Source organism: Arachis ipaensis, chromosome B5, assembly GCF_059453495.1.
Source record: "Arachis ipaensis isolate K30076 ecotype BB chromosome B5, ASM5945349v1, whole genome shotgun sequence".
In the NCBI taxonomy this organism is placed as follows: domain Eukaryota; kingdom Viridiplantae; phylum Streptophyta; class Magnoliopsida; order Fabales; family Fabaceae; genus Arachis; species Arachis ipaensis.
Window position 1 is genome coordinate 146,432,517 of NC_142440.1, and position 11,498 is coordinate 146,444,014.

An 11,498-nucleotide genomic window follows, 5' to 3' on the forward strand; every position below is an offset into this window, starting at 1 on the left:
CATTTACTAACCCGTCCTCTACTTGTCCATAAGCCTGTTTTCTTGAGTTGTCTGCCATCTCTAATGAGATTTTAGTGGCTTGCATCCTAAAGATTCCCAGTTTCTCTATTACAAAGAGGGGCATGAGGTTTATTCCTGAACCAAGGTCACACAGAGCCTTAAAGATCATGGTGCCTATGGTACAAGGTATTAAGAACTTTCCAGGATCCTGTTTCTTCTGAGGCAATGTCAGTTGATCCAGATCACTTAGTTCATTGGTGAACAAGGGAGGTTCATCTTCCCAAGTTTCAATGCCAAATAATTTGGTATTCAGCTTCATAATTGAACCAAGAAACTTGGCAGCTTGCTCTTCAGTAACATCTTCATTTTCTTCAGAAGAGGAATACTCATCAGAGCTCATGAATGGCATAAGGAGGTTCAATGGAATCTCTATGGTCTCTAGATGAGTCTCAGATTCCTTTGGTTCCTCAGAGGGAAACTCCTTATTGATCACTGGACGTCCCAAGAGGTCTTCCTCACTGGGATTCACGTCCTTAACCTCCCTGACAGGTTCGGCCATGGTAATTAATTCAATGGCCTTGAACTCTCCTTTTGGATTCTCTTCTGTATTGCTTGGGAGAGTACTAGGAGGGATTTCAGTGATCCTTTTACTCAGCTGTCCCACTTGTGCTTCCAAATTTCTAATGGAAGACCTTGTTTCATTCATGAAGCTTATAGTGGCCTTGGACAGATCAGAGACTAAGTTTGCTAAATTAGAGGTATTTTGTCCAGAATTCTCTATCTGTTGCTGAGTGGATGATGGAAAAAGTTTACTATTGTTAAACCTATTTCTTCCACCATTATTAAAGCCTTGTTGAGGCTTTTGTTGATCCTTCCATGAGAGATTTGGATGATTTCTCCATGATGGATTATAGGTGTTTCCATAAGGTTCACCCATATAATTTACCTCTGCTATTGCAGGGTTTTCAGGATCATAAGCTTCTTCTTCAGAAGATGCCTCTTGAGTACTGTTAGATGCAGCTTGCATTCCATTCAGACTCTGAGAAATAATATTGACTTGCTGAGTCAATATTTTATTCTGAGCCAATATGGCATTTAGAGTATCAATTTCAAGAACTCCCTTCTTCATGGGCGTCCCATTATTCACATGATTCCTTTCAGAGGTGTACATGAACTGGTTATTAGCAACCATGTCAATGAGTTCTTGAGCTTCTGCAGGCATTTTCTTTAGGTGAATGGATCCACCTGCAGAAGTATCCAATGACATCTTTGATAGCTCAGATAAACCATCATAGAATATATCCAGGATGGTCCATTCTGAAAGCATGTCAGAAGGACACTTTTTGGTCAGCTGCTTGTATCTTTCCCAAGCTTCATAGAGGGATTCACCTTCTTTCTGTCTGAAGATTTGAACATCCACTCTAAGCTTGCTCAGCTTTTGAGGAGGAAAGAACTTGGCTAAGAAAGCCATGACCAGCTTATCCCAAGAGTTCAGGCTGTCTTTGGGTTGAGAGTCCAACCACACTCTAGCTCTGTCTCTTACAGCAAAAGGGAAAAGCATGAGCCTGTAGACTTCAGGATCTACTCCATTAGTCTTAACAGTATCACAGATCTGCAAGAATTCAGTTAAGAATTGAAAAGGATCTTCAGATGGAAGTCCATGAAACTTGCAGTTCTGCTGCATCAGAGAAACTAGCTGAGGTTTCAGCTCAAAATTGTTTGCTCCAATGGCAGAAATGGAGATGCTTCTTCCATGTAAATTGGAATTAGGTGCAGTAAAGTCACCAAGCATTCTCCTTGCATTATTGTTGTTGGGTTCGGCTGCCATCTCCTTTACTTGTTCGAAATTTTCAATAAGGTTGTCTCTGGATTGTTATAATTTAGCTTCTCTTAGTTTCTTCTTCAGAGTCCTTTCAGGTTCTGGATCAGCTTCAACAAGAATGCCTTTTTCCTTGTTCCTGCTCATAAGAAAGAGAAGAGAACAAGAAAAGAAGAGGAATCCTCTATGTCACAGTAAAGAGGTTCCTTATTGTTAGTAGAAGAAGAAAAGGAATAGGAGTGAAGAAGAATGAAGAATCCAAACACAAAGGTAAGGATAAGAGCAGTGATGTGAGATGAAGAGAGGTGTTAGTAGATGAATAAATAATTAGAAGGAGATGAGGAAGAAGAATTTTCGAAAATTATTTTGAAAAAGGGTTAGTAATTTTCGAAAATAGTTTTTGAAAAAGGTTAGTAATTTCTTGAAAATTAAAATCAAAAATTAAAATAATTAGTTAATTAAAAAGAAATTTTTGAAAAAGAGGGAAGATATTTTCGAAAATTAGAGAGAGAGAGTTAGTTAGGTAGTTTTGAAAGAGATAAGAAACAAACAAAAAAAGTTAGTTAGTTAGTTGAAACAAATTTGAAAATCAATTTTGAAAAGATAAGAAGATAAGAACTTAGAAAAGATATTTTAAAATCAAATTTTTGAAAAAGATATGATTTTGAAAGAGATAAGTTAAAAAGATATTTTTGAAAAGATATAATTAAAATTAGTTTTGAAAAAGATTTGATTTTTAAAATCACAATTAATGACTTGATTCACAAGAAATCACAAGATATGATTCTAGAACTCAAAGTTTGAATCTTTCTTAACAAGTAAGTAACAAACTTGAAATTTTTGAATCAAAACATTAATTGGTGATGATATTTTCGAAAATTATGTGATAAAATTAAGAAAAAGATTTTTGAAAAATATTTTTATAATTTTTGAAAATAAATAAGAAAAATGAAAAAGATTTGATTTTTGAAAAAGATTTTGAAAAAGATAAGATTTTTAAATTGAAAATTTGATTTGAGTCATAAAAACAACTAAATTTTAAAAATTTTTGAAAAAGTCAACTCAAATTTTCGAATTTTTTTGAGAGAAAAAAGGGAAAGATATTTTTTTGATTTTTTTGAATTTTTTATGATGAGAGAGAAAAACACTAAAATGAATGCATGCAAGAGTGCTATGAACTTCCATAACAAGGCTTGGCTTGCAGATTGGACCACTCTCTCTATGGACTGAAATAGGCGAGTAGACAGTGGAACACTAAGCTTGCAGCATCCCTCACCAATCTGGGCTATGTACAATCCAAACATGATTATAGCATGTTTACCAAGATCAATTCAAAGCATATGACTGTGATTTTGGTGTACATTGATGACCTTGTGCTAGAAGGTGATGATATTGAGGAAATCAACCATATCAAATAGTACCTCTAGGACCTCTTCAAGATCAAAGACCTTGGTGAATTCACCTATTTTCTTGGCACGAAGATTTCCAGAAGCCCAAGAGGGATTGTGGTGCACGAAATTGTGATCTCTGGTAATGGCTCCAAAAACTTGGTGCTCTAATCTCAATTCATAATTTGTCACAACTTCGATACAACTAACCAGCAAGTGCACTGGGTCGTCCAAGTAATAAACCTTACGTGAGTAAGGGTCGATCCCACGGAGATTGTTGGTATGAAGCAAGCTTTGGTCACCTTGTAAATCTCAGTCAGGCGGATATAAAATAGTTATGGAGTTTTCAAATATTAATAATAAACTAGGGATAGAAATACTTATGTAAATCATTGGTGAGAATTTCAGATAAGCGCATAGAGATGCTTTCATTCCTCTGAACCTCTGCTTTCCTGCTGTCTTCATCCAATCAGTCTTACTCCTTTCCATGGCTGGCTTTATGTAAGGACATCGCCGTTGTCAATGGCTACTTTTAATCCTCTCGGGAAAATGGTCCAAATGCTCTGTCACAGCACGGCTAATTGTCTGGAGGCATCACCCTTGTCGATGGCTGCGTCCTATTCCTCTCTGTGAAAATGGTCCGATGCGCTGTCACTGCATGGCTAATCATCTGGAGGTTCTCGATCATACTGGAATAGGATTTACTATCCTTTTGCGTCTGTCACTATGCCCAGCATTCGCGAGTTTGAAGTTCGTCACAGTCATTCAATCCCAGAGTCCTACTCGGAATACCACAGACAATGTTTAGACTTTCCGGACTCTCATGAATGCCGCCATCAATCTAGCTTATACCACGAAGATTCTGATTAAGAGATCTAAGAGATACTCATTCAATCTAAGGTAGAACGGAAGTGGTTGTCAGGCACGCGTTCATAGGGAATGATGATGATTGTCACGTTCATCACATTCAGGTTGAAGTGCGAATGAATATCTTAGAAGCGGAATAAGTTGAATTGAATAGAAAAACAGTAGTACTTTGCATTAATCTTTGAGGAACAGCAGAGCTCCACACCTTAATCTATGGAGTGTAGAAACTCTACCGTTGAAAATACATAAGTGAAAGGTCCAGGCATGACCGAGATGGCCAGCCCCCAAAACGAGATCACAGGATTAAAATACAATCCAGGATGATCCGAAGATGATAATAAAAAGTCCTATTTATAATAAACTAGCTACTAGGGTTTACAGAAGTAAGTAATTGATGCATAAATCCACTTCTGGGGCCCACTTGGTGTGTGCTTGGGCTGAGCTTGAAGTCTACACATGGAGAGGTCATTCTTGGAGTTGAACGCCAGCTTTTGTGCCATTTTGGGCGTTGAACTTCACTTTGCAACTTGTTTCTGGCGCTGGACGCCAGAATTGAGCAGAGAGCTGGCGTTGAACGCCAGTTTGCATCATCTAAACTTGGGCAAAGTATGGACTATTATATATTGATGGAAAGCTCTGGATGTCTACTTTTCAACTCAATTGGAAGCGCGCCATTTTGAGTTCTGTAGCTCTAGAAAATCCATTTTGAGTGCAGGGAGGTCAGAATCCAACAATATCAGCAGTCCTTCTTCAACCTCTGAATCTGATTTTTGCTCAAGTCCCTCAATTTCAGCCAGAAAATACCTAAAATCACAGAAAAACACACAAACTCATAGTAAAGTCCAGAAATGTGAATTTAACATAAAACTAATGAAAACATCCCTAAAAGTAACTAGATTCTACTAAAACATATTAAAAACAATGCCAAAAAGCATATAAATTATCCGCTCATCAGATTGCCATTTGCCAACAAAAATACTGCCTTGATCTCCTTATTCGACACCTATGGACTAAACCACACATTTATCAAAGAGCTCGGGCATTGTCCTTGCATCAACTTCAGAGTATCGAAAACTTATAGGGCGACTCCTCTACCTTACCAACACCCGACCAGAGCTCTGCTATGACGTAGCAAAACTCAGTCAGTTCCTTGACTGTGCAACAGACAAACACTTTGAGGCAGCTTTGCGGATCTTCAGATATCTCAAGGGTGCACCAGCCTTGGGTTTATTCTTCTCAGCTAACACAGATTTACTTCCATCAGGGTTCTCTGACAGTGATTGGGGGACACGTCCTGATTCACGAAGATCAATTACAGGGTATTGTTTCTATCTGGGTACATTAATCATCTCCTGGAAAAGTAAGAAATAGGATATAGTTGCTACATCATCCTGTGAAGCAGAATATAAGGCCCTTGTAGCAGCAACCAAGGAGGCACAGTGGCTAAGGTTCATACTAGAAGAGTTGCAGGTGGATCAGGGAAAACCGATAAGAATCTTTTGTGATAGTCAGTCAGCTCTGCACATAGCCGCTAATCCTGTCTTTTACGAACGGACAAAGCATATTGAGGTTGATTGCCATGTCGTGAGGGATAAATGGCAAAAGGGGGTGACGAAGTTGCTCCCAATTTCCAGCACTGAACAAACAGCTGACATCTTGACAAAAGCCCTCGCCCCCAATCTGTTTCGAGCTTGTCACGCCAAACTTGGATTAATCGAAGCATCCAATCCAAGTTTGAGAGGGAGTGTTACATGATAAAGACTCTATAGTGCAGCAGCTGTATCAGATAAAAAAGATTAGTTAGTGTAACTGAAATTAGTTAAGTTATTAGTATGTTATCAATGAAATTAGATTCTTCCTTCTCTCTCATTCTCCTCTTTCTCTGCTAGTTGATCCCTCTTCTTCTTGTTGCTCTCTTCTCTTGCTTCGTTCCCTCTCTTTCTCTTTTCTTCACAGTTGAACTCACATGACAGAATTGATGAGAGTTGCTCTACTTCATTTATGGCTGTTTCAACACCGCTCTCATTTTCATTCACTTTTTCATTGTCTTTCTCAGAAAGACTAAGAAAAACACTACACTCACAATCTGCATCCAAAATTTTCAAAATTATGATGCCTAAGAAGCAACAAATTAAAAAAATTGATCGTTCTGAATTTCTCATTACTAATTATCTTAATCAATTTAATTAGATAATATTTTTTCAGTATGAATATTAAAATAATAATGTGCATTTAAACTTGTTTATAGTAAGTAAATAGTGGTATTATATATATATATATATATATATTATGCACTGAGTTTACACCAATAATAATATGTGGATGTGGTTAGTTTGTTTTTTGTATTTGTTAGAGTAGGATGGTAATTAATAGGTTAATTTTACTGATACTATGTAATATATTAGAATATTTGTTAATTTTTGTTTAGTGTTAGTGGCATTTCAATTTAATTGAATTGAGCAATGTTTCTAAATTAAATTAATAGAGTTTAATTTAGGATTTTTAATTAATGTGAAAGGTTAACCACAAAAAATACTTTCAAATTATTTTAACGTTGACAAAAATACACTTGAATTTTATTATGGACAAAAATGCCTTTAAATAATTTAAAAACACAACAACAATACCTAACAGTAAATATATATTTTCAAAAAATATATTAGAGATTTAATTTTGATACAATTTTTTGCAAGAATAATTATAAAAATAAGATATTATTATACATAAAAATTGGTAATTTTTCGTTAAGTATATATTTTTTTATAATATTTTTGTTAACACCCAATAATACTTTTAAAAAATCACAAAACAATATATACTTAACCAAAAATCACCAAATTTTAAGAATAATAATATCTCACTTTTTTAATTATTATTGGAAAAAATTGCATCAAAATTAAATTTATAATGTATTTTTTGAGAAATACATATTTAATGTTAGTTTTTTTGCAAGATTATCTAATATTAAATATGTATTTCTCAAAAAATACATTAGAGATTGAATTTTGATACAATTTTTTGCAAACATGATTAAAAAAATGAGATATTATTATTCTTAAAATTTGGTGATTTTTCGTTGAGTATATATTTTTTTGTAATTTTTTTGTTAATAACTAATAATACTTTTAAAAAAGCACAACAAAATATATACTTAGAAAAAAATGACCAAATTTTAAGAATAATAATATTTTATTTTTTTAATTAAGTTTGTAAAAAATTACATGAAAATTCAATCTCTAAGGCATTTTTTAAAAATATATATTTACTATTGGGTATTGTTGTTATGTTTTTAAATTATTTAAAAGTATTTTTGTTGATAGTAAAATTTAGGTACATTTTTATCAGTGTTTTAATAATTCGAAAATGTTTTTGATGGTTAACTCATTTTGTAGTTATATTAATGTTATCCGAAAGAGATTACAACAAATTATTTTAATGTTAATAACTAAGCTAGTGGAAATAATTAATATTTAGGTTCTATGTTAAAATATAAATGTGTATTTTACTTTTATGTATGTATACATGTAGGATAAACCTATTTATTAATTACATAGTTATATTTTTTACTTTATGATTTTAGAAATAAGATATATATAATTTGGCTAAATTTTGTTGATAGTAAAAATAGTTATGATGATAATTTTGTTAAAGTTAATTTTGGGTATAATTTTTGTAATTTTACTAGTTAGTTTAATATAGAGGTTAGCTTTTAGAAATAAGATATTTATAATTTGGTTTATTTTTGTTAATAAGAAAATTTTGTTAGGTTAATATTCATGTTAATTTAATGTTGATTATGAATATTTGAATTTATAACTTGAGTTATTATTTGTTCATATTTTATAGACTTCACGAATTTTAAGGTGTATCCACATAAATCCATCAGAAGCTTACAATCCGATTGTCGAGTGTAACACCCCATTATCCTAAGTCTTACCTTTAGCCGTAAAACAAAGAATAACAAAGTGCTATGATAGTTCTAAAGCTCATATTATAGTATGTATATATATATATATATATATATATTCAAGAATTTACATAACTAGAAGTCTAATGAAGGAACAAAAGCTCAAAATCGCATAAAGCGGAATTACAAAACGAAAAGCGTTCACACACAATAACTAAACGCGTAATTACGAACAGAACAAGACATAATACATATAAAACCTTGTAGATAGTTCCAAGATACACAAGGTAATAATTAAATTAACAAGATATGTATATATAAGTATGATGTACCAAAAAGAGGACTAGTCACAGCTTGTGGAGTTTAGGCCGGCTAGTCAAACTGAAATACAAAAGAGTTTTACAAGTTTAAAATAGCTTATACAACTTATCTCCCAAATCAAGCCTCTAAGGCAATAAAGTCTAAAATAAAAAGATGAGAGAATACTATAACAAAAGTAAAGTAAAATAAAGCATAAGAAAGACCATCCTTTGCCCTGTCACCATATCCACAAACTCACCGAGGTGGGTTGCGACTTGCATCTGAAAAGCAACAACAATATATGGTATGAGAATTGGAGGTTCTCAGTATAGTAACAGTGCCCAATATATAAGATGTAAGGTTTCGGGACGCCAAAGGCAATCCTAGAACTTCACACTAATACAAATATTCAAGCTTAACGAAAAATAAATAAATTAAACCATAAACCATAAACAGAGTTATCTAAACTTAGGGGATTTCTAACTAAAACCAGTCACACCGCTGTATCCCACAGCCTTCACCAACCTAACTTCGTGCAATCCCATCGCCACCGCCTCCCGATCCTCCTCAACACCAAGTAAAACACAAGTAATGTACATATATAGCAGATAATTCAACTAGCATTTAGACATGTTATTCAAATAGGCATAACTCAAGTAATCAAAGCAAGCAAGCATATAGAAGATGAATATGATGAATGTCTATCCTATTTGGCTCGTAATATCACTTGTCGGTTCAAAATGCTAACCCGACACATCCCCGAAATGTCGCTTTTCTGTCACGACCAGGGTTATCGTGCCCTGCTCACTCTTTCTAGTGCCCAGCACTTTATCTTGCGCCCCGTGAGTTATAGTGCCCGGCAGGGCCGGCACACTCTTTCGGGCTGTAGTGCGCGAGTTCACTCTGGCAGCAGAAAGGTTATGTGAGCGGGAGACTGCCACAATCCTCATATCTCAACGTAGGCAGGAGACTGCCTTGGCCCCTACGCCGGCACTGCCACCTTGACAAGCGGAAGACTGCCACAGTCCTTGCCGAAGGCGCATAGCGACTTACCAATCATTACAGTTCAGTAATACAGCACAGCTCATAGCACAATTCCTTTTATACTCATTCCAATCTTATCATCCAACATCAATATCTCAAGTTCATCACCAACATCTCAAGTTCATCATCAACTCAACTCCCCATAAGTTCACAGAACAAAAACCACCCAACTAACATACCAAGCCTAAACCACCATTTTCTAAACTATACATAAATTCACTAACCCATCTCTATTAATCTTAAGGCCTAATTACTAGTTAGCAATCTTAAACCATGGATAAAGAAATTTGCAAAGCTAGAGAACCCTTGAAATGTGAAGAAAAATAATTTTTCAGCAAAATAGGGTGTATGCGTATGCATGCCAAATGTATGCGTACGCATACTCAGAATTTAGTCCATCTCGCGTACGCATGCACATTGTATGCGTACGCATAGGTACCAAACAGAATGGCATGCTCGCGTATGGGTGGTTCGCGTACACATACTCCTCCAGACTTGCAGAATTTTGTAAAGTTGCAGAAATCAGTTTTAAACACCAAATTTCAAACGTTCATAACTTTCTCTATAAAACTCTATTTTCCTCAAACTTTATATCATTTCAAAGCCCTTGAAATCATCTTTAATTTAAAACAAATTTCAATCAATTTCGAAAACCGATGCTCAAGTTATGATCTGCCAAAGTTCACTAAAAATAAAGTTTTACACAAAAATATCAAAGTTCTCTAATTTTCAAATTCCATAACCAAAACAAACCAAAACGTACCCAAACATCATAAACAATTTGCATAAATCAACACAAATCCATAATTCCCAACTCAAGATCTCAACCATCAATAATTTGCACAAATTACTCATCATAAACATCATTCATCACCTCTCATCATAAATTCTCATAATTATCATTATTCAATCTCAATCTCCATAATCAACACTATTCACTAACAACAATATCATAATTCATCAATCACCATGAACATAAATAACACCAATACTTATCATATTATCATCATAATTCATATATCACACATTCCAACACTCCATATCATACTTTTCATTATCAAACATAAATTCACAAATAATGAATCATACACAACCATCATTCAATCCTATCTGAGGGTCAACTAGCCTAAGTGTCCAGAAATATTACATATTACATAAAGAAAATCGAAACCATATCTTGGCCGATTCCTAAAATACACCAAACACCAAAATAAAGCCACCAAGCTCGATCCAAAGTCTCAAACCAACTCTAACAAACACCAAAACTCAATCTAACATCACATAACATACAAACATCAAACCTAGGATTCACAAAAATAACTAAACACAAGGATTTAGTGAGACCTTATCTTATCCAACGAGATTAGGGGCAAAATCCAACAATATTCCAATGCTAGATCACCCCTAAACAAACAAAATCACGAAATCTGTTAAAAAATGTAGAAATTTTAGGGCAGAAAACTGAAACACGAGTTTCAAATTCTTACCAAAAAATCCTAGATAGAAACGAAGAGCTTGTCAAAAGCTTCGTGTGGCCACAAACGACTCATCAATCGGAGTTTTGTAGCTTAAGTTATGGCTCCTGGAAGGTGATGATGAATAGTGACAATGGGGTTTCACCCCCCCACCATCACCTATCCGAGCTCTCTCTCTCTCTTCCCATCAAAATGAGCTTAAAGCTCATTAAACACACATATATATGTCAGACCTTGGGTTCGGTTGGGACTCGGTCCAACCCGTTAGCGCTTTTAGCCCGTTTGACCTACTTTATGTCAAAACCTTTAAGATTAGTGCCCGGTTTTCGATTCTAAATTATTTTTGTCCTTTCAAAATAATAAATCAACTTTCAAAAATCTTATTTTTCTCAAAACACGGTAGCGAACAAACTAGAGCCGGTACTGCCGGCTTATGCTCCGGTACGTATTTTTACAAAAAATTTTTCGCAACAGATACATTTTCCAACTCAAAAAAATCATTGAAATCAAATTTTATCTTTTTATTTTCAAAATATAATTTCTATATTTTCAAACCTATTTTGCGTGATTAAATTATTATTTTATTAAAGCGGTTAAGTCGATTCTTACTTCGAGCCTTTTTTGCATGCCACTAGGTTTTATCACGTATCTCAGATTAGAGCAAGGTTGCGAGAACCGGACCGGTCAATGAACCGGTA

At 34.5% G+C, this 11,498-nt stretch overlaps 1 non-coding gene across 1 annotated transcript; it reads left to right on the forward strand.

Annotated features, from left to right (window-relative positions):
* Positions 1-1,321: 1,321 nt before the first annotated feature.
* On the forward strand, positions 1,322-1,429 carry LOC148566128 (small nucleolar RNA R71). Its single transcript, XR_015884601.1, has one exon. It is a non-coding gene; the product is annotated as a small nucleolar RNA R71 (small nucleolar RNA).
* Positions 1,430-11,498: the final 10,069 nt, after the last annotated feature.